Below are 23,321 nucleotides of genomic sequence, written 5' to 3' on the forward strand. Positions count from 1 at the left end.
ATGGATCAGTGGTTAAATGCCCAAGAACAAACAAGTTTAAATGCCCAGCCAAAGCAAGTAAGTTATACCATAGTCAGGGCTCTGATTTTGGAAACCTTGGACTCTGACATGTAAGATGGAGCTGCTATTCAAATAGTAGTAGATGAAAAGATACTCTATGCAGACCCTCCCTAAAGGAAGAAGCTGCTGTAGGGAAGGTGGTCAGCAGACAAGCTCCAGCTGTCCTCCTCTTTGATGTCTGTCTAGACTGTGGAGAAAAGCCAATCTGAGGTCATAACCTTTCCATATCTTATTGCTGAATGAGGAAGGGATATAAAATTTAGACAGGTCAGCCCAATGTAGAACACTTGAATGGGCAAACTTGTTCCAGAGGCACTTGCTAGATTGTGGAAGATTTGCCAAATATGTTCCTTGGTTTCCTCTACCTAGTCAATTTCTTTTTCATTTCTTTAATATATTGATCCCTCATACACATCTTGAATTCTGTACTCCAACCACTTCTTCTAGTCATACGAAACTATAACTCAAGAGTTCAAATAGAAAACTGCAGGGCCAGGATTAACACACAACTGATGGTATTTTGTTGTTGTTGTTGTCTGCTGTTGTCTAGACATTATAGTTAAGGAAGTGCAGTATTGATAGGAGGCATTTGAGGTGGTTATTTACATTACTGGAAGAGTGTTTGTTATCTATAAAAACCATCCAATTCTTTCAAGTGGCAAAACAAAATACTGCATTTTAATAATCCATTTCAATTGTTCTTTGGAATTTTCTCTATCTTTGGTTCAGTCTTAACACAGTGTGCTCATTTTTAGTCTGAAAATTGGCCAAAGTATGGAATCTGGTGTACCTGAACTAAGGGGGATAAAGTCCTTATTTATAAAACAGATAATGGGGTATGAACTGAGTGAGATATGGTTTGTGCTTAATAAAGCATAGCTATAAGAATAATTATTATTTCATAGTCACATATGGTATAAATATATTATTTGAGACTCAATGAAGAAAGCCATAAAGCTACAAAATCTCATGAAGGATTGAGCCTAAAAAGAAAAGAACAGGTCTATGGACTTCCAACATAAAAACATCAGGGAAATGAAGAGGAACTGAAAATGAGCAGCCAGTGAAGAGAGAGAGAACCAACAGAGCATGTATGTCATAAGCCAAGTGAACAAAATGCTTTTCAAAAAGAGAATGGTCAATCATGAAAAATCCTCTGAAATGTCAACTAAGATAAGAATTACAATTAGCAATTGGATTTTGCAAGGTGAAGGTCAGTGGTGGCCTTGACAAAGCTTTTATAATGTTTCGGGTTCACTATACAGATTGGAGTAGGTAAGAAAAGATTAATTCATGCAGTATCTATAAACAGCTCTTTTTAGAATTGTTGTTATAAAGAGGATAAAGAAATGAGATAGTTGCTAAGCATAAAATGGGGAAAATGTTTTTTAAAAGCTGGATGAAAAGATCTCATACATGGACTCTATACCCCACTTTCAACCTCAAAATTTAGCATCGCAATTGTATGAAGAACAGCAATGTAAATGCACTGTTTTGCCAGGCTAGGTCAATTTTTTTTTTTCACATAGAGCTTTTACCAAGACTTTAATACATAAATGTCATTTTAAAAGATTCCTGTTTTTCAGTCAAGTACTGTAAATTATGATCCATCCACTCTCTTAAACACCTGCTCACTTGTAATGCTCTTCAAAACAGCTCATTGTTAAACACCTAAGTTAACTTACAATCTCTTAACAGGTTAAAGACTAGCACTTAACTCCTAAAGTATATTAGCTACAAATTGAACATTAAGTAAAAAGCACTCAAGGCTATTTAAGGCTTTAGTGCCTTGTTATAATGGTATGGTATTTGCAATCAGATATGGTTTTCATTAGCTATTATGGAAATAATCCACAGAACAATGTTTCTAATTGGTATTATAAGAAAATGTTTCCCTTTGGTCAGGAGCTAAATTTAAGCAAAGGTTTGGGTTAAGGAAAATAGATCCCTTATACTCTGAGACCATTTATTTTTGTCTCTCTCTCTCTATAGTTATTTATCTAGAAATAAGCAGGGACCCTGGAATGCAGGTTATATTTAATTAACCCTCCCCATCAGTACCTGTTTGCTTTGGGAGGCAGGTGAACACCTGAGTCTCAACTGTGCCTCCTGACAGAGTAAATAGACAACTACTCTTGGCTCCTGGAAATAACTGCATTAACACTAACCTTTCTAATTCCCCACCCTGCTGCACAGAGATGAGTTCTAAATGCCCAGGGCTCAAGGTGAAGAGATTGAAACTAAGGTGAAGAGTTATTCCAATTTCCAGTGAATTTGTATTGTTAACAATTTAACTTTTCAAAGGATTTTGGAGTAAAGCAATCAGCCCTCTGCTGGATTTGGGCAGGACACAAGACTGAGATTGCTGAATCAATATGTGGAAACCTGACTGACAACTTAGGTAATTTGATGCAGGATTTGGGACAACAACTGGAGATAAATTACTTAACACAGTTGGGAACCAAAATTGTGTTCAGAAAGAGAGACGTATTTTCCTGAGAGGAGTAAGGAGAATCGTACTGACAGGGAAGTGATAAGCACAAACAAAACTCTTACAAACATTATTCTATATGCAACTATATAAGTTCCAATAAATATCTTTGAATTGTCTTTGTAGGAGGTGGGGAAGTATTGTGAAATATATGTAAATCAACAATGATATGAACATCTCTTGTTGAAAGTATGTAACTACAGAACAGTTGGGTCTGAAGTATAGGAAAATACTTATTTCATGGAGAGAAAAATGCAGTATATAAAAGTTTTATTTTTGACTCTGAATCATGAAGCAATCCTTTTAGAATTCAATTTGACTTGTTCACTTGTAATTTTAACAAACTTGTATTTGTATACTAAGGGAAAGTTTTCCCTGAATCCACCAGCTCAATGACATTGCTGGCTAAACTAACACCCCCCTATAATGTAATACATTCAATATCTGCAAAACAGAAGAGGAATAGATCTGGTCATCTGGCCAACCCTAAAATGAGAGCTGAAGAAGAGGGGAGGGAACATACAGAAAAGGTCAAGTTCAGTTACTTACCATGGTCACTATCACTACCAATTCAAAATTGTTCCCATTTTCACATGTGTGAGCAAACAAAGGGATTACTGCTCCTCCGCATTGCCTTAGTGAAGACTTGAAAGAGAGAAATGTAAGTGCCTTCCAAGGTATCCCAGTAATTTGTTTCATTTTTTAAAGTTTAATTTCCCCTTTCTAATTGAATCCTGTATTCTTTAGGGGAATGACCTTCTGCAGTATGGCCTGCTTCTGTGATATTCGAGGGGCAACATGTGAATCTCTTAGTCAGATACTTCTAGAATAAAAGGAAAAAGAGACTAAAAATTATTGGAAATCATCCATTTGAGTTAGCTTTTGCATTGTTGAAGCTCAAAATACCCAACAAGAACAATTTGTAGGAGGAAAAATTGGGATTGGGGGGCATGGTTTCAAAGGTCTCAGTCCACAGACATTCTGTCCATTGCTCTGGGCCCAAGATGAGGCAGCACATCATGGGAGAAGGGTGCAGTAGAGGGAAGATGCTCCCCTTATGGAAACAAAAAGCACAGAGTGAGAAAGGGGGAGAAGGAGAGGTCAGAAGAAGAACAACCCTTTCAAGGTATGCCCTGTGACCCACCTCCTCAGCCATAACCCAGTTGCCTGCAGTTACCACCTACTCCATTCAAACGAGGATGAAGTGAATAGGTTGTATTTCTGACAATTTAGTTATTTCACCTTTGAATATTCCTGAAGAAACACTGGAGATATGGGGGTACACCAAACCATAATTCCATCCCTTTCTGACAGCTATAACCTACCAGATTGCTACATTTCAAGATTCTTTAAATAATTATTTCTTTCTAGTTTCTGAGACTACCTGAAATGCTTGTTTCCAAGAACTGTATTTATGCACAATATCCCATCAATTCCATAATCCTCTACTATTTTCCCAATAAATTCCTTTCACACTTTTTCTTTTCTTTTTCGTTGCTGTGTAGTATTAGTGATTGAACCCAGTGCCTCATGCATGCTAGTCAAGCATTCTGAGTTACACCTCCATGCTCCCTTTCACTAAATTTAACCAGAGTTGTTTTCTACTATTTGCCAAGATCCCCAAACTGATATGCAGGATCATAATTGACTTGTCCCAAATATGACGATTCTATCACAGTCCTCTATGAACATATTATTGCGATTTTTGCAACACTTGTGTTGATTTTTTTACCACGATTAATGTGTTTCGTAATTTGTGCATATAGTTTCAGTTCCAAAACTGATCCTTTTCTTGGTGTCCTATCTTTGTAAATCTGCAAAGATAGGAAATACCTAGAAATTATTCTAATACTCTCTCTCCTTCACTGTCCTTATCTAATACTCAATACATTTTAATTAATGTAACTTCTAAATATCTCTCAGGTCAATATACAGGACTCTTATCTCTACTACCACTGCTGTGAATGATGGTCATTTCACTTTTGAGAAATAATAAGAGATGTCTAACTGGTATGCTCATAATTACTTGTGTCCAATCTACTCTTCATATGTGGTCAACAGAACAATATGAATGAAAGAATAATTTAAACATCTCACATCCTCCTTTAAACACTTCAGCAACTTCCAGAGTTCTTAGGACACTGTCCAAAATCCTTAAGAACCCTTCCAGACAAGTATTTTGAAATCCTTTCCTCAGCTTATTACCTTATATTGTCTTTCACCTGCAGAGCAGAGCCTTCAGGACTTTTCCTCACAGGACCCTGTACCTACCTCTACAAATTCTATCTTGTAGTCTCTTCCATAATTTCTCTAGTTAAATATTGAGAATTTTTCAAATAGTAGCTAAATATCTTGTCCCCAGAAAATATTTCTGACTTTTTGCCAACTTGATCAAATTCCCTAATATTCTTTCTTTGGAACCATAACACTTTTTTTTTTTTACATCAGTTACCTCCAGTTATATTTTTATATATATTTGTCAACCTAAAAGGCAAGTTGAGGAACACCAAATATGAGATCAAAGAATTTATACAAGCCAAAGTGAGGATGGCTTTCCAGTAAAAAGCATATTCTAGTTGTCCAATAGAAGTGTTCAAATGATGTCCCAGGAGTCTGGTTTCAGAGAGGAAGAACAAGAACAGGATTAGAGCAAAAGCACTGTTACATTTTCATTGTCAATAACAACAGCACAAGATGTTAAGATATAGATAATGAGGAACAAGTCATTTTCCAAGTTATTCATTACTCCAGGGGAATCAGCATGTCTACAAGTAGTTATGTTGTGGTGGTTAGAGGTTAAAATTAACCAGATCATGAGTTCTTGGAATCCAGGAGGTTGTGACTGCTGTCCTACAAGACATGTTTGCCAGAACTGATAGAAATCTGTGGAACTCCTTTATTTATGTCTTCATGTTACAGGATTATGTGATCAATTATAACTCCTTCTTATCTCACAATAATAGAGTCTGAGGTACATGAGAGTAAGTACCAAATTATTTGTTTTCAGCATTATTTCTCTAAAACTGAGGGTAGCCTCTGACATATATTAGACACCTAGTTAAAAAAATGAATAAGATCAGTCTTCTTTGAGAAAATAAGAATTGATTGAGAATAAAACTATAATATCTAATGTAGATAATCAAAAATATTTGTTAGTATGTCTTCTGGCTGGATTTAGTAAAAGAATTTTTTACTATAACCACTAATGAAGGTTCTAAATATTGTCATCATAAGTCAATATTATATACACATTTTCACAAACATCTGATGTTTTACAACTTTTTAAGTTACTGTCAGATTCTTTTTATTTTATCAGATTTAGCAAGCCAGGTATAGTAGTCAATAATATTTCATAAACATTGCTTGATATCCTTTTTTTGTTTTGTCAGAGACCATTTTAGAAAATCTGAAATAATCAACTTTTCCAACAAAACAAATTTTCCATTAATATACTCTTTTAAATGCATTAATAAATTCTGAAGCTATTTAAGCAAAATGATGAATTAAATATTAGTCCTACCCAAAGTAACTGACATACATGTGTCTTTGGTTTTCTAGTGGCAATCCAGAAGTATAGATGCAGAGTATGATCCTACCACATCTCTGATCCTCCCAAGAACCTGGGTGTGATGAGCCTCACTTAATCTGCTCTCATTTTTTTAAGGTTTGCCCTGGTCTTCAGATGCTAACTAGTGTTGGCAATTGTTTCTGATAGAAGATTAACCATTTTTCCACATAACTAATACTGACTCAACCTATGTAATGGCTGACTTTTGTTCTCTGGTGGCATTAGTCCCCACCCAACTTCAGAAATATTAAAAAACAAAATAAAAAATGCTTAAGTAAACCTTATCATATGCATACAATGCATAAGTCAGGAAATATTATATATATATATATATATATATATATATATATATATATATATATATTATCTTTTTTTTACATAGTAGGCACTTATTAAGTGTATATGTCTTAAGTCATGATAAAAGTATATCATGACTTCCATTCTCATAAATTCAAACTGGCTATTTTCCAACACTTTGATGAAACAGTATGCCAATCTATGTCCCTCCTTTTTTATCACAACCTCAATAATATAATGTGCTATGGATATCAATTTTATAAAGCTAAACACATTTTTTGGTTCAATAGTCATTTCAGCTGATCTAATCAAAGCTTACACTGATAGCCTCCAACTTGTCATAACTGCATTCATGGTTACCTTCCTAGAGTGGCATAGTGTAAGAATAAACCATGGAGATGTTCTTAGAAAGGATATCTAGTAGGCATTCAGTCAAATGGAATACTTGACTATGCTGCTATGTAGGAAACCTATACACATGTATGTAACTGTTTAAGAACAAATGTCCTGCTATATAGGAAGTGTGTGAGCTTTATTGTTCAGTCTCTACATTGCAAATAAGGGAAGATAACCAATTAATAGCTTAAGTTTTAATTTTGCTTTGATCAGCAAGAAGTATGTATGGGATTATCTCTCAAGTATAAATCAAAAAAGTCCTTCTTCCCTAAGACCTTACCAGTGCTGAACAGGACCCAGTAGGAATGTACTACAAAACTACTTTTATAGTCTCTAAGTTTATATAATTCATTGTCAATCAAGATTAAGCCATGGCAATGCTGCTACTCTGTGGTATATCTCAATAGGCATTGATAAGGAATGTGGAGTTAGGGGTTCTATCCATATCACACAGACAGGGAACAATCTCCCCCAGAAAAGGGTAAATCTGGCAGCCTCAAGCTGTCCCATGGTGTGAACCACAAAAGCTATGATTTCCCAGTCCCATATTTATCTCAGGTCCTTGTTACCCTAGATAAGGGAGGTTGATAATTAAATTGTTCAATAGGAATATTCACACTTGCAAATCAGAAAAAAAAACAGAAGCTTTTCTTTTCACAGATATACACATTCTTTTTCTCAAGGCACAAGTTATTTGCCTCAGTAATTAGAATATTTTATGGGGCTATGGTTTTACTTTGGAAATTTTACTCCCTTGTGATATTTGCACCCCCAAAAAGAAGGAAAATCAATGAAAAGAAGTTGGAAAATACAGAGATCGTTTATTTTCTCTTGAAAATATGTTATCCCCAGACTAAATTATGCCCAGATTTATGAATTCTGAAAGCCAGTGGTGTTCCTTTTTTACTTATTTCGGCTTAAATTGGGTTTTAAAGTCTATGCATAACTGATCTATCAGGTAAAACAAAGAGAAACATGTCCTCCTTAACTACCAACTGCTTGGTATGTGGTGTTACAAAATTCTTATCTCCAACTCCAAAATCACAGGCATCCTCTCTGAGGAAAGACAAGATGAGAAGATCTTTTGACACTCCACTTTGATTATTTTGAAAGACTTGGGCCTACTTCTAGCAAAGATATGAAGAAATAGTTGTTATTAGCTCTAAGGTTATGCCTGAACCAACCCAGTACATTTTTTCGTGACCTCTACTTTAAAGCTCCCTGCTAGGACAGAGCCAAAGCCCTAAGATTCTGGTGAAGAGGGCATACACCATTGGAAAAGATGAGAAAAAAGAAAGGCATCCTAGGCAGGAAGCAATAGAGGAAAAAGGAAGAAATAGCAGAGAGGAAAATGGTTTCAATGTGCCCATTTTCTCTAGTGACCCCCTGAAGGGCAACAGTGTAGAAAGGAAAGAATGTTTTGTATCATCTACCAGTCTCCATGTACATTCTTTTTTTTATAAAAAAATAAGATTGTTTTTCTTCTGCTAACAGATTGTTCCGGCAAAGCCTTTTAAATTGTGCAAGACACAGCAAAGCGGTTAGAAAACGAACAGTCCCAGAACATGTTTAAATGTGTCTTCTCTACTCTTTCAGCCTTGAATCCCATTTTGGTTCCCTTTGGTGGGGGCCCTGGCCTTTTTTATAATAAATCAATATTACATCTAAAAGCTATATATATCATTCTTTCTAGTAAAGGCTTAAAGAGGAAAGAAAAAATATCTGTTGCATTTTGTTTTTGTTTTTTACATTCTCCAGTTGTCCATCATAAAATCTGCACTAGAATCAACACTTAATCTGGTGTATGAAGTCCCACTTTTCTGTTTTGGGAGAATTTCTTCTTGCTCATTAGCTTATATAACTTCCTCTCCACCCCTCCTTGCCCTGCAGAATTTCTGGGCATTGGAATTATTCTGAGAAGTGATAATAAGAAATATCAATTATTGTTGATTTGAACTACAAAAATATTCCTTTATTTTTGGTTTGAACTACAATAATTATTTATGATTAACATAACCAGACATAAATATTATATTAGTAGCTCAACATTTTGCAAACAGATTCTAAAACAGCTTCTTCCCAAGGAGAGTAGAAATTTCAATGATTTTTTAATATAGATATTACCAATTCATAAAAACCTAGAGTAGAAAGAGAGGAAATGGAGCTTTACTATCTGCCCTATGTCTAGAGGGCAGTTCTCTTTTCCCCACTTGCCAAGATGCCGCAGTCTGGCTGGGCACAAATGCCGCAGTCTGGCTGGGCACACAATCACGAGCCACCACACAGCTTGTAGATTCAAACAGCAACTCTTTATTCCCAAACTCACACCAGCCGTCTACAATCACGTTCTGGGGAAGTCCACGTTCTCTGCCCAAGTCCACCTTCTCTGCCCAAATCCACCTCCACTGGGCTTCTGTCTCCCAAAATATACTGTCTGAATCACGTGAGAACTCAAGGGGAACTCAGGCAGCAGGATACGCCCTATTCCCAGGAGGAATAATCTTAAACCTTAAACCTGGAACCTAAACTGGGAACGCCCTAAACACGATTTATCTTAAAACCGGGAACACCCTAATCTGCCTTGGTCCTTGAGCAAGGTCACCTACATTCAATGTCGCTGCAACATGTCAGCAACATGGGGTACGCTGGCAAGGAAATTGTCATACCTACTTGGCTAATGGCTCCCAGCATCTCCCCCCTTCTGATTAATTAAACAACAAGCAATGTGGCTTAAGGACCGTGCCTGGTAGGTTGTCCAATTCAACATATGGTTCTTACCCGTCATCGGAAAACTGACCTTTAGGCGTCAGCCTCCTGTCTTAGGTTGATACCACTGCAATTGAATCATACCCGTCACTGACTACCGGTCCAGCATACAGCCATACTTGTGGATAGGTCTATGCACCAGTGGGGGGGTGAGGTTCTTTGCCTCACCTCTGTTGGCCCCCAAATTTGGCCTTGGTGCCAGTGGGGGAGTGAGGTTAATGTGGCTTATGGACCGTGCCTGGTAGGTTGTCCAATTCAACATATGGTTCTTACCCGTCATCGGAAAACTGACCTTTAGGCGTCAGCCTCCTGTCTTAGGTTGATACCACTGCAATTGGATCATACCCGTCACTGACTACCGGTCCAGCATAAGCCATTGGCCCCCAAATTTTAGACCATCACTAGCAGAAGGGAGGAGGATACAGAAATGCCACGACACCAAGCCAATTGACGGCTCCTTGGGAAAAAATTGCATCACTGGTGACACCATCAGCAAAGATATGTCAGCACTACCACAATTAACATGGGGTGCGCTGGCAAGGAAATAAAAATTGCATCACTAGTGACACCATCAGCAAAGATATGCCAGCATTAACACAATTCGCTGCACCAAACGATAGTTACATAGTCCAGGCAAGTTCTGCAAGCAGTTCAAAGCAGAGGAATCTATCAATATGTCCATTTCCTCCCAAAATCCGTTTCCTCCCAAAGTAAGTTGACTCTTTGATTGATCATTACTTGTTGAGTTCTTCACCGGCACTGGGATGGAGATAGGAATTCTGGCAATGATGCTAAAGAGACATTATCCTGAAAAGAATTATTAAATATAATGAAAAGGAAAGGTGAAAGTAAACAAACAGATCTGTTAACCTACTTTAAAAACAATCCTTAACAGCCTTTTACCTAATTTAAACTAGTAAACAAACAGATCTGTTAACCACCTTTAAAAACAATCCTTAACAGCTGTTTACCTAATTTAAATTAAACCATTTAAATCACGTGAATAAAAATAATAATAATTCGGATCCATTTTTTCATGAGCGCTCCTCATATAAGAAATATGGACATACGCACATACAGACATACAACACAAAACACAAGAGTGTACACAAACGTACAACACATAAGAAAATAGTAAAGGCCTTGTAGCTTTACCTAGGTGAAATCTCCATTGCAATGTTTAAAAACTCCACAGTCAAAAAATAAAACTGATCAGAAAAACATTAACCTAGGTTTGTATGAGCTCAAAAAATAAAAATAGAACCTTATGATGTGGAAAAATGCAATAATAAAATAGCTATTGAAAAAAGCATCCTGGTTAATCACTGTCGCAGATGTAAGAATGGCCAAGCTGGAGTTCTGGATATCAGCTGTTATGGATTTGAGTCAAATCATCCATATAGTGAAATATTTGTAGTTCAGGATTTTGATTTCTAAGTGGCTGGATTGCTTTGTTAACATATATTTGGCACATAGTTGGACTGTTAGCCATCCCTTGAGGGAGTACTTTCCATTCATATCTCTGATCAGGACCTTCATGATTTAATGCAGGGATAGTAAATGCAAAACGTGGACTATCCTTGGGATGAATTGGAATTGAAAAAAAACAATCTTTAATATCTATAGCTAAAACATGCCAGGTTTTTGGCAAAGCAGACAATTGAGGAATCCCTGATTGAGCAGGTCCCATAATAACCATCTCATTATTAATGGCTCTTAAATCTTGCAATAATCTCCATTTACCAGATTTCTTTTTGATGACAAAAATGGGAGTATTATGGGGAGATATGGAAGGTTGTATATGTCCTTCCGCTAATTGTTGTTTGACCAGATCATGGGCTACTTGTGTCTTTTCTTTAGTCAGGGGCCACTGAGGAACCCACACTGGTCTTTCTGATTTCCAAGTAATTTTGATTGTCTCAGTGGCCCTTTCTGAAAATCCAACCCATGTCTGTCTGTTCCTTGATCTATTTGTACTGGTGCTGCTATACCTTGCCCTTGTTTTCCTAATCTTTTTTCTTTCCTAAAGCCTTGTCTAGCCCTAGTAGTGGGCGAATTAGGATTGATGTTATTTGTTAATGTCAAACCTAATTGATCTAGGACATCTCGTCCCCATAAATTTATAGGAAGATGATCCAATACATATGGCTGTATAGTTCCTTCACATCCTTCAGGATCCTTCCAATCTAATATCATAGAACTTCTATGGGGATTAGTCGCCACTCCTAGGCCTCGAAGCGTTTGAGTGGCTTGTTGTAATGGCCAATGTTTTGGCCATTCTTGACTAGATATGATGCTAAGGTCAGCTCCTGTGTCCAGTAGCCCATTAAACTCATGACCTTGAATATTTAGTTTTAGCATTGGGCGAGAATCTAAATTTAAAGACAACATAGCCCAATCTACACCTGTGGAGCCTACTCCCCTGGAACCTCTTTCTACACTATGACTAGGAAATTTATTATGTAGGCTGGGTATTATTAACAATTGTGCTATTCTATCTCCAGGTGAAATTACTGATATACCTCTTGGAGAACTAGCTATAATTTTTATTTCACCTACATAATCGGGATCAATTACCCCAGGACTTATCATAAGTCCTTTTAATGTAGATGAACTACGTCCCAATAATAAGCCTACTGTTCCTTGGGGAAGAGGTCCTTTTACTCCTGTGGGAATGATTTGAACTCCCATCTCTGGAGTTAATACTGCTCTGGCAGAGGCGCAGATGTCCAACCCTGCGCTCCCTCGGGTTTGTCTGATGAGGGATTTAATGGACAATGTGTCCTGGGCACTACCCTGATGGTGTTGCTGGGATCCTCCACTGCCCCGTATATTTGTGGTTGTGGGCCCCGGGGCATTGGGCCCCCCTGTCCATTTTTTGGCAATGGAGCCTGATGCCTTTCTCCACGATATCGTGGATAAATACCTGGTCTTTGTCCGTTTTTTGATAAGGGAGTACCTTCTATGGTGGTTTGAGAACGGCATTCATTAGCCCAATGTCTCCCTCTACGGCATCGTGGGCAAATACCCGGTATTCTATTCCTTTGATACCTACTTTTGTTAAACCCTCCTCCTATGGGGCAATTCCTTTTAAAATGTCCTGTTTGTTCACAATCATAGCATGTTTTTGGCCTGGCATCTAAAGCCTGTTGTACTGCAGCTGCCAAGACTTGCCCTTGTTCATTAATATCTCTACATAATTTAATATATGTGTTTAAATCTTCATGTCTCCATGGTCTAATAACCTCTCTGCAGCAACGATTTGCTTGGTCATAAGCCAGTTGTTTTATTAATGGCATTGCTTGTTCTGTATCCCCAAAAATTTTGGCAGCCGTTTGAATTAGCCTATCTACAAAGTCAGCGTAAGGTTCGTTAGCTCTCTGTATTACCTTAGATAGCTGACCTTGTAAATCTCCATGTCCTTGTAAAGTCTTCCATGCCCTAACTGCGTCTGCAGCAATTTGTGCATATATAGCAGGATCATATTCAATTTGTTGCCGTTGACCCTCATAAGGTCCTTTTCCTAACAACATATCTAGATTTCTTTGAGGGTAACCGGCTGCTGCATTTCGCCTAGCTGTCTCCGTGCAAAATTCCTCATTGGCAACCTTCCATAACAAATATTGTCCTCCATTTAGTACAGATTTACACATGCTAGCCCAATCTGCTGGCGTCATGTCCAAGTTAGTAATGGACTCGACCATGCTTACCGTGAAGGGAGCTTGGGGGCCATAGGTTGTTACAGCCTCCTTTAACTGCTTCACTGTTTTAAAATCTAATGCACGGTGAATTCGCTGCCCTCCTGCCTGTTCAAGTACAGGGCATGCTAATCTTTGAGGTCCTGTCTCAGGATCCCATTTATCAACTACGGGGTTTGAGGGCCACTCAGCTGTCTCCATCGGTGGGGCTGTTGGTTGAATTACGCCCTCTTGTGATAAAACGGAGTTAGTAACAGCCTCCTGTTGTGGCCTTTTTCCTAACAACCCCTTTTCCTTTAAATTTTCTTCCTCTGTCTGACTAGCTCGAGAGACCTTCTCTTTTGCTTGATCTAAAATGTCTTTCTCCATGGTCTGAACCTCTAACAATTTACTTAACATCTTTTCGGTTTGTTTTTTACTAATTTCTAATCTACTATAAAGATAACGCAACCCAATAAGATAGCACAAAACAAAGCCGAAACTGAATGAAACAAAAACGGAATAAAAAATCATTGTATCAATTTTCTCTTCCTCAGGGCCGACAAACTTCAAACCTTTAGTCAACCATTTTTTCCAGTTTGCCTGAGAAATTTCTAGGGATAGGCAGCTTGAAACAAAAACAAGATAAATCAAAACAATAACACATTGTTTTTTGAATTGGTCACCCATTCTTTCGCTCTTCCTCAGGGGCGAGCAATTTCACTTACCTCTAAACTTCAGAAGTTCCCCGTAGGGGCCACCAAATGCCGCAGTCTGGCTGGGCACAAATGCCGCAGTCTGGCTGGGCACACAATCACGAGCCACCACACAGCTTGTAGATTCAAACAGCAACTCTTTATTCCCAAACTCACACCAGCCGTCTACAATCACGTTCTGGGGAAGTCCACGTTCTCTGCCCAAGTCCACCTTCTCTGCCCAAATCCACCTCCACTGGGCTTCTGTCTCCCAAAATATACTGTCTGAATCACGTGAGAACTCAAGGGGAACTCAGGCAGCAGGATACGCCCTATTCCCAGGAGGAATAATCTTAAACCTTAAACCTGGAACCTAAACTGGGAACGCCCTAAACACGATTTATCTTAAAACCGGGAACACCCTAATCTGCCTTGGTCCTTGAGCAAGGTCACCTACATTCAATGTCGCTGCAACATGTCAGCAACATGGGGTACGCTGGCAAGGAAATTGTCATACCTACTTGGCTAATGGCTCCCAGCACCAAGAAGAGAACTGAACTGAAAAAAAAAAAGTGCTTACCCAAAGCTGCTGTGAGTATGTAAATGTTTCTGGAATTTTTCCAAAGATTTTAACCAAATATTCAAACCATAACAAACATTCCCCATGGCACCACTGAAGCATGCTGCAGTTACACATTATAAATGGAAGCCAAATCACACACTTACATAAAATGACTGGTATAGCAGAAAAACAAGTTATGTATTTAATAAGCAATCTCAGGGTTCTAATGTAGTGAAACCCACTTGTAATTTCTTTCATAGTTTTTTTTCCCTGCACACACTGTTCATTTTTAAAGCTCTCTACAAGGATTTTATAGAAATCAACTTAGCCTATATACCATCACTCCAATTTTCTTTGCCCATTCCTTTGAAAAACTGTACTCCCATTCACGAATATTTGTCATATCTAAATGCATGAAATGTGGTTGTACGGTATTCCTGAAAGCATAGCTTTTACTTTTGAAATATGTATGTTAAAGAAAAAAGCCTTCAATATGTGTTTATATTCCATACATACAGGCTTTCTATCTTTTCCAACCTGTGGGATACATTTACAAACAAAAACCATTCATCTGCATTTTGTCTACCAAAAGGAGGCTAGTCCATGATTCTTATTGTCTTAATGTCTTAATGAAGCAGCCAAATGGGTGTTTTCACCAATTAAACATAAGCTTGTCAATAAAAATTTGAACACTGTATATGACATTTAATTTCAAAACAGCCTACCCTGAAATCTCATCAGCAAATAAAAACTGTCCATTCAAAGACAAATCTATCTATTGTTGTTTTCAGCAAATTCTTTAATAGGTGGGTTTCCTCTGTAGCACAATACTTTATGGATTCCTATGACATTTCACTTTCTTCAGATAATTATCTATCTCCATTTGAGCTATTTGTAAATGTGTTTTCATGCACCTAACACCTCAGAATATGTTGCATTGTTTAACAGGCATCGAACCTGCAGCACTCTATCAAACAGGGGAAAATATTACATTGATAATTAATTTCCACATAAGATAATGTTGTAAGAAACTTTTCTCTAATCAACTTTGGTAGAAAAGCAAAGGCAGTATTTTGCCAGCGTGTGCATATTGGCTTAGGTTTTCAGTACATTTTAGATTTATTTTTAACCTTGGCTTTCTGTTTGAGCCAAAAAAGATCATCTTCTTCCTGAGGATTTTTCTCCTCTTTTGCTGATTAGCTATAGAATGAGGAGAAGCACCTGATGGGCCACATTAAGAAGGATGCTAAGCGGTTTACAAGTCTCAGTAATTAATGACTATTTTTATCACAAAGAATATAGACTGGCTTCTTCCATCTATCTGAAACTCAATGTAAGCCCCTATAAGCCTCAATGCAGCATAATTGGTGCAATAGAGCTGAAAATGAGATGGAGGATATAATGCAGCTTCGGTAATCCTGCCTTTAGCTAAAATGGAACAGTAGAAGCCCTTGGCAGCCTTCAATGTGGTTACCAAGAAGATTTAAAGTCAGCCAGCTGTCTGCTGTTCCTTCTGAAGCCCACATCACTATTTATACCCTTAAATAGAGTTCAAATGTTTTAAATAATTATATTTATGAGAATGATTTACTGTGGTAAACAATTTGCTTCTCAGCCTTTTGGCTCTAATTGGATGTTTTGTCCAATTAAGAGCAATCATGGACTGTGTACTCGTATCAGTTTTTATTCTGACCACCCTGTGCTTATAATGTGCACTCAAACCTCTTGGGATGAACAAATGGGTTTTGCTCTCTCAGTGTTGTTATTAAAAAAGCCCACTCTCTTGTAAATCATAATATGCTAATAATAGGTCTGGGGACTCAATTGGGGAAATGAAAAAAAGCTTCACATTCATGAAGGCATGCGAAGGGAGACCTCATAAGTGCTGGGGAATGTGTTTGTTTTAGATTTGTGACCATCCCCTTGATAGCCTGGGTAGCATTGCAATGTCTAAACCAAATAAGCTCCTGGTAGGTTTATACAATATGGCTGAAAAGAGCACTCAAATCAGAAAGCAAACAGAGTGGGGCTGGGAATACCTTCTAGGAGATTCTGAGAAAAGTCACGTTATTCAATTATTTCAGCAACCTGTTTAAATAGCACGTGAGCATTATATTCATGTTCTTTCTCCCAGTGCTGGCACCACCCTCCATAAAAATAAGACTGTTTTTTTTTTTTTTTTTTTTTAAGAAGGCTATGGTTGGAGACCTGCCAGCAGCATGTTCCATAAGCATTATATAATAGTGCATGCTATCTCTGTGTGGATATCAAAGTCAGAAAGTTTCCCTAAAAACATCTCTTGAGTATATATACCAGGTATTCAGACATCAAAAGTTTCATTGAAGAAACCAAGTGGAATCAGATTAATCAAGGGGATGGTTAAATTTACCATAATAATACAGTTAAATCCAATGAGATAAAGAAAGCGATTTTACATCAAATTTTAAGAGTTATTACTTACAAATGATGAAATTCTATGCTAGAATGGAAGCTCCAAATAACACATATTTCATTACCCCCATTACACAGGAAAAGAGGGTTTCAACATAACTTATAATTCTCTGATAGATGTGGTCTATCCAGTTCACAGATGCATATGTCCCAAGTAGGGGAAATAAATTCATAATGATTCTCAGTTGAAGTCCAAGAACAACTTCAATTGTTGAATGAAAAAAGGAAATACAACAAAAGTAAAATCTTAATTCTCTCAGTTGTAAATAAGACAGTCATCATAACAGAACAGATTAAGTATTATCTGTTATTTTCCTTTAGCTAAAATCTAAAGACTTTGCTAATTGGAGGAGTTTTCTGTAATATAGATTTGGGCATAGAAAATTTCATTGTCTATAAACTGAAAGATGAATAATATTAAGATTCAGAGTTATAGCATATAGGAAATAGGACCCAGATGATATAGCATAGGAAATTGGTTGGACTCTGTTTCTAGATTTCCTGAAATCAATTCCTAATTCCTCCAATTACTAGCTGTGTGACCTTGGGCAAGTTCTTTATTTTATCAGTAAAATGGGGATAATATCGCAAACTACCCTAATACACCATTGAGATGTCTAAATGAATTAATGTATAGAAATATTTGAAATAGTACTAGTATACAGAATAGTTGAATAAGCATTGTCTACTGCTATTTTTATGACAACCATATTTTAGATAATATCTTTCAGTATGCAGATATATGTACATATATAAGTATATATATATATACATATATATATATATATATATATATACACATATATATATTGCAAGGTACAATATGTGTATCATTTGATAACCAACTAACAAATTTGTCAGATGGTAAGATTCAATATTATTTGATAAATAAGAAAAATGAAGCCCAATCACATAATAACTTTCTCAAGATCACACACTCAAGAAATGGAGAGAACAGAACTGGGATCCTATGAGTCTAACAACGTATACTTCAGAGTGCTTTCATTTAAACAGGTTTTCTAAGAGTATTGATAATTTTGGTTCGAGTGATTCTAGTGAAAAATGACAAATGAATGTATAGGTAGTTAGGACAGGAAGATACAACCCGGGACATGAATAAGATAAAATGGAGGTAGAACATAGGAAGGGTTAGAACAACATGGGAAGCTGGCTTAATGTTCCATTATGTATAGAAGGTATGCCTGCTCAGGTACTTGATTAAAACTATTCTATATCAGATGAAGCACTTCCATGAAATAGATGTAGACAACTGCTTCTGGTGAACAACATATGTCATATTTTTGCATTTAGTTATTTCCTTCCCCACAGTTCTATGACATCTTTCAAGCAGGTTCCTGAAAAATTACAAGTTCCTCAATCTCTTGCCAAGTGGGGAATACAATTCTGTGACTGGCTTGACAGTGTACTTCAAAAACACCTGGATTCCTTTTAAGAAGATTTTCAATATTATAAAGGATATGGATAGTATAGCTGCCATCTTCATAATTGTTTAGTTTCATGAACTATCCATACTGACAAAAACATATTAGGTTCTCTGCATAAGAATGTTGACAACATGGAACACTGTGCCATATGTTTGATTTATTGGTTCTTCCAAGTAATTATTTCTATCAAGCACTGTCTATGCCAGAATTACCTTCTTTACTTATTCATATTATCCAATGTTACATAGAATGTTTTGAACATATCAATGTAGGTTTGTTTGTTTCCATTTTGGTACCCCTGCATCTGATGTAAAATGATTTCCTCACTGGATAACCTTGGCTACATCTGACTTGGAACAATTCTCCACATTTTCTATAGGATTATCATAGTATTACATGGTTCTGTTGCTACAATACTATTGCATTAAAATAATAATGCACCTGGATAGGATTTCAGGTTATAAGTTATTTTAAGGCAAGAAAATAAAATCATTTTCTCAACCACTCTGGAATTTAATATTCTCATGAATTTGCTATCATTTATATTTAGAATACCTATAGGCCTTTTCAATTTCACAGTTTTGTAAGAAACTTTTGACTTTTATGACTTAAAAGTCACAGAATTAGAAACAATAGATAGGTGTTAACAAGCAAATATCTACTCAAGAATATAGAATTTTAAAACACCTAACAAAAATTACTGGGCTCCTTGATTGGCATAAATATACATTTGTTTTATAAGATCAGGAGTTCTCTGTCCATTGAAATATTTAGAAAAATTAATATATCTATTTACACTATTATTTTCATGAAGATTCCTAACTCAGATAAGAGGTTAGACAGAGAACCATCTAAGATTTCATGATCTAAACTAACTCACAGTAGATCTCTCTCAGAAATGAGCTGAGATGTTTCAGAAGAAGAAATCATAATTTTCAATTTATTTTCCATTTGATAGCAGGAAATGAAGTTATTGGATAATCATTGTGTGAAGGTAACTAGACTCTGGAAAGCTATGGAATTGACTTTGAATGCTAGCTCTGATATTTATTAGTTGTGTGACATTTTTATTGATAAAATTGGATTAATAATATCTATTAAATAGACTTAATAGTAAGAATTGAGGGAAATATACACATGTCTATAGATATATATGTGTGTGGTGTGTGATTATACACTTATTTTATATATACACCTATGTGTATGTTGTGTGTGTGTGTGTGTGTGTGTGTAATCAGTAGAAATAAAATTTTTATACAGAGACATTAGTGAGATTGTTTAGTTGTTATTGTTGTTGTTTTGTTTTGTTTTTGGTACCAGAGATTGAACCCTGAGGTCAATTCAAATACTGAGCCACATTCCCAGCCTTCTTTTATATTTTATTTAGAGACAGTTTCTCACTGAGTTGCTTACGGCCTCACTAATTTACTGAGACTGGCTTTGAACTCATGATCCTCCTGCCTCAGCCTCCTGAGTCACTAGGATTACAGGAGTGTGCCATGGCGCCCAGCAATGAGAAGATTTTTAAGTTGTGAAATATAATTTTTTGACACCTGTGTATAGAAATTAATCATTATTATAATGATTTAATCATTTCACCAGATCAATATATTCATCTCTGTGTTTCAGTTATTACTCATTGATTTCTTAATATTTCTTTCTTTGTTTACAGCATCCAATTCAATTTTCTTGACATTCTCTAAAAATTACTTTAAAATTAATCAATCAATGGGCTTTTATTGTTTGGTGGCTTTACCTTTTGGGGAGGTTGTAAATTCAGTGATCTTTGTGTTTGATGATAGGTCTGAAGGAAATGATAGAGGAAGGAAAATTGAAGTATTGACTAGAAGGAATCTTTCAGGGTTGAGGACAGAAAGAAAGGTCTGCATATAAAAAATGAAAATGGTAAAGGTATGCAAGGAGAAAATCAGCACTAAGATTACAAACACTAAACGGAAAATTAAGAAAACTGGGAATCCAACAAAAAAATAACAAAAGGGACTTATTAAGGTTTGGATGTGAGGTGTCCCCCAACAGCTCAGGCCTGAGACAATGCAAGAAAGTTTAGAGGTGAGATGATTGGGTATAAAAGTTTTAACCTAATCAGTGCATTAATCCCCTTATCCTCATAAGGGGATTAACTGGGCACGAACTCTATGGGGATAAAGTGTGGTTAGAGGATGTAGTTCACTGGAAGTCTATTTTGTCCTTGGTGAGAGGAGAACTCTTTCTCTGCTTGCTGATGGTCACCTTCTGAGCTGCTTCCCTCTACCACACTTTTCTGCTATTATGTTCTGCCTCACCTTGGCCCAGAACAATGAAGCCAGCCATCTATGGACTGGGACCACTGAAGCTGTGTGCCCCAAAATAAACTTTTCCTCCTCTAAAATTGTTCTTCTTCTATCTCTAAGTCACAGTAGCAAAAATGTTGATTAAAGCGGTACTTATTCAACAGCTGGTTTAGGGTGGAGTCATGTCCTTTTGAAACAGTGATTTTAAGTCCATTCCTTTTTATGTGTTTGAATCACAGAATTCTGTGTGGAAGGTAGCATAAAGCTATCTGGTCAATCCTGAGTCAGGGTCCAATCCTCTCTAGGGTGTGATGAGCACAAGCCTCACAGACAGTGGACTGAAAAGACATTACCCTGGGTCCTAGGTCCTAAACCACTTCAGGAGTTACTTGTTTGGACAAAAGCTACTTAAATCTTAATTTTACAAATTACCATTGGATAGCAGTGATTTTTTTTTTTACTAAGGCAGTGAGCAATGAAAACCTATGACATTTATAATTTTTCATTGATTTTATTATTTGTCATTGAAAAGAAGGGAGAAAATCAATGTCTCTCACCAGCAGATTACATTGTATCTTCCACTGAAGGCAGTAAATTCTGTTCAATTAGGATAGAAACTCAGATTCATGTCTTTTTAAAATATACTCCAAGATTAATTCCCTCAGAGTTGAAGTTACCAATGTTAATGAAAGAAATAAGTTCTTTTCTCTGATCCCTCGTTTTACTAGTTCACTTCAGTACTTACCTAACAGTACCCATTCATGTGTTTCATGCCGCTTGTTTTCCTGTGCTTCCCCCCTCTGGTACCTGAAGACTGCAAATTTGGAAATCAAAATAAAATAAGAAAATCATCCCAGCCTGCCGCAGTCCGGCTGCAGCAAACTAACCGGGGGGTGACGAACAACTTGTGTAGATTGATACAGAAGGAGAGGGAGCCGTTTATTGTAGGACAACAGAGGTATTTATACATTCCACACAGCTTATCTAATTAGCATGAACTAGATACATCAGTCAACCAATAAGGAATCTCCACACTTAATGGCTTGCTGGTGTTACTTCACAAACCACTCCCTCTGGCATTTTGCCAGGCGCCATCCAGACTTGTTTACAGAATCTAACACCAGCCTTTCCTATGCTCTTCCCACTAAAGATTTTCTAGCTCTGCTTACTAATTTTCTTCCTCTTCTCCAATGCAGATCACTCTGCAAGTCCAAGAAGATTATGGGAAAGGCAGAAGGAAGAAAACACTAGAGTCTAGAAGATTGGAGAAGGAATTTTTTTTTTTCAGAAAATTTGGTGAAGGTTAAGGTTTGAAGCTGGTTTTATTGCAGGTAAATAGATACTTGTATCTACTTGTACATTTTAAGACATGTGATTAACTTTCTGTATCTCTCTTTCATTATTTTTCCTTTTTTTATTTTTAATCTCCAAGCCATTATTTTTCACATGTATCTTTTTATTGTATAAATTATAGGTGTACAACATGATGTTTTGATATATGTATATAGTGAAATTAGTACCAGGGATAAACAATTTAATGTACCCACCATTTATCATAGTTACATTTTTTATGTGGTAAGAGCACCTAAATCTTAGAAATTTCAGCATACAATATTATTTGCTAAGCCTTCATATTGTGCTTTAGGTCTCCATATTTATTCATCCTATATAATTACAAATTTGTACCTTTTGACCCACATCTCTATTTTCCACCTCACACTACCTTTAATTACCACCAATCTAGTATATGTTTTTATGTATTCAACATTTTAATTCTTTTTTTAGAAGAGATCCTATAGTATTTTTCTTTCTGTATCTGGCTTATTTTACTTAGCATAATGTTCTTCTGTTCATTCATGTTCTCACAAATGGCAGGATCTCCTTTTTTAAGAGCTGAATAATATTTGTGTATATGTGTACACATGCATGCACCAACATATCTTTACCTAGCTATCTATCCACAGAAATTTAATTTGTTTTTATATCTTAGCTTCTAATAATAATGCAAAGAACAGAGTGCAAATATGTCCACAAGGTGCTGATTTTGTTTCATTTTTGTATATATCTAAAATTAATTTACTTTGACATTTATTTTTAGTGACTAGTCTTTGTTTTTTGTTAACCTGGACAAGGCTAAAACTGGTTACTTTAATCAAGACTACATTACTTATATAACAATCACCCTTTACTGCCAATTTCCTGCATATCCATTATGTATGTGGGAATGGATAATAGGGGTTAATGGGGAAGATACACAGTAGAAATCTATTATATTGAAGCACCAGCCAAAAGAACAACAAAATTGGCTAGAAACAAAATTTCACATTTAAATGTATAAATTCATGAGAAACCATACAGGTCAGAAACAATAATACAAAAATTGTAGAGAGAACAAAAGAAACCAAACAGAAAAACAGTAAGAGATGGCAGATATTTACACCCTTAAAATCATAAAATGAAGAGAAATGTAGACAATGGAGAAGATGAAAATTTTCAGAAAAGATGGCCCAGTGCAGACCTCATCTCATTTTCTGTGTCAGTAGCACCTACCTATGCAGTAATGCTTTCATAATGTTGATTCAAAATGCAGAGTAAGGTACAGGTGGGACCACATGAGGTCTA

Source organism: Marmota flaviventris, chromosome 8 (assembly GCF_047511675.1).
Source record: "Marmota flaviventris isolate mMarFla1 chromosome 8, mMarFla1.hap1, whole genome shotgun sequence".
In the NCBI taxonomy this organism is placed as follows: domain Eukaryota; kingdom Metazoa; phylum Chordata; class Mammalia; order Rodentia; family Sciuridae; genus Marmota; species Marmota flaviventris.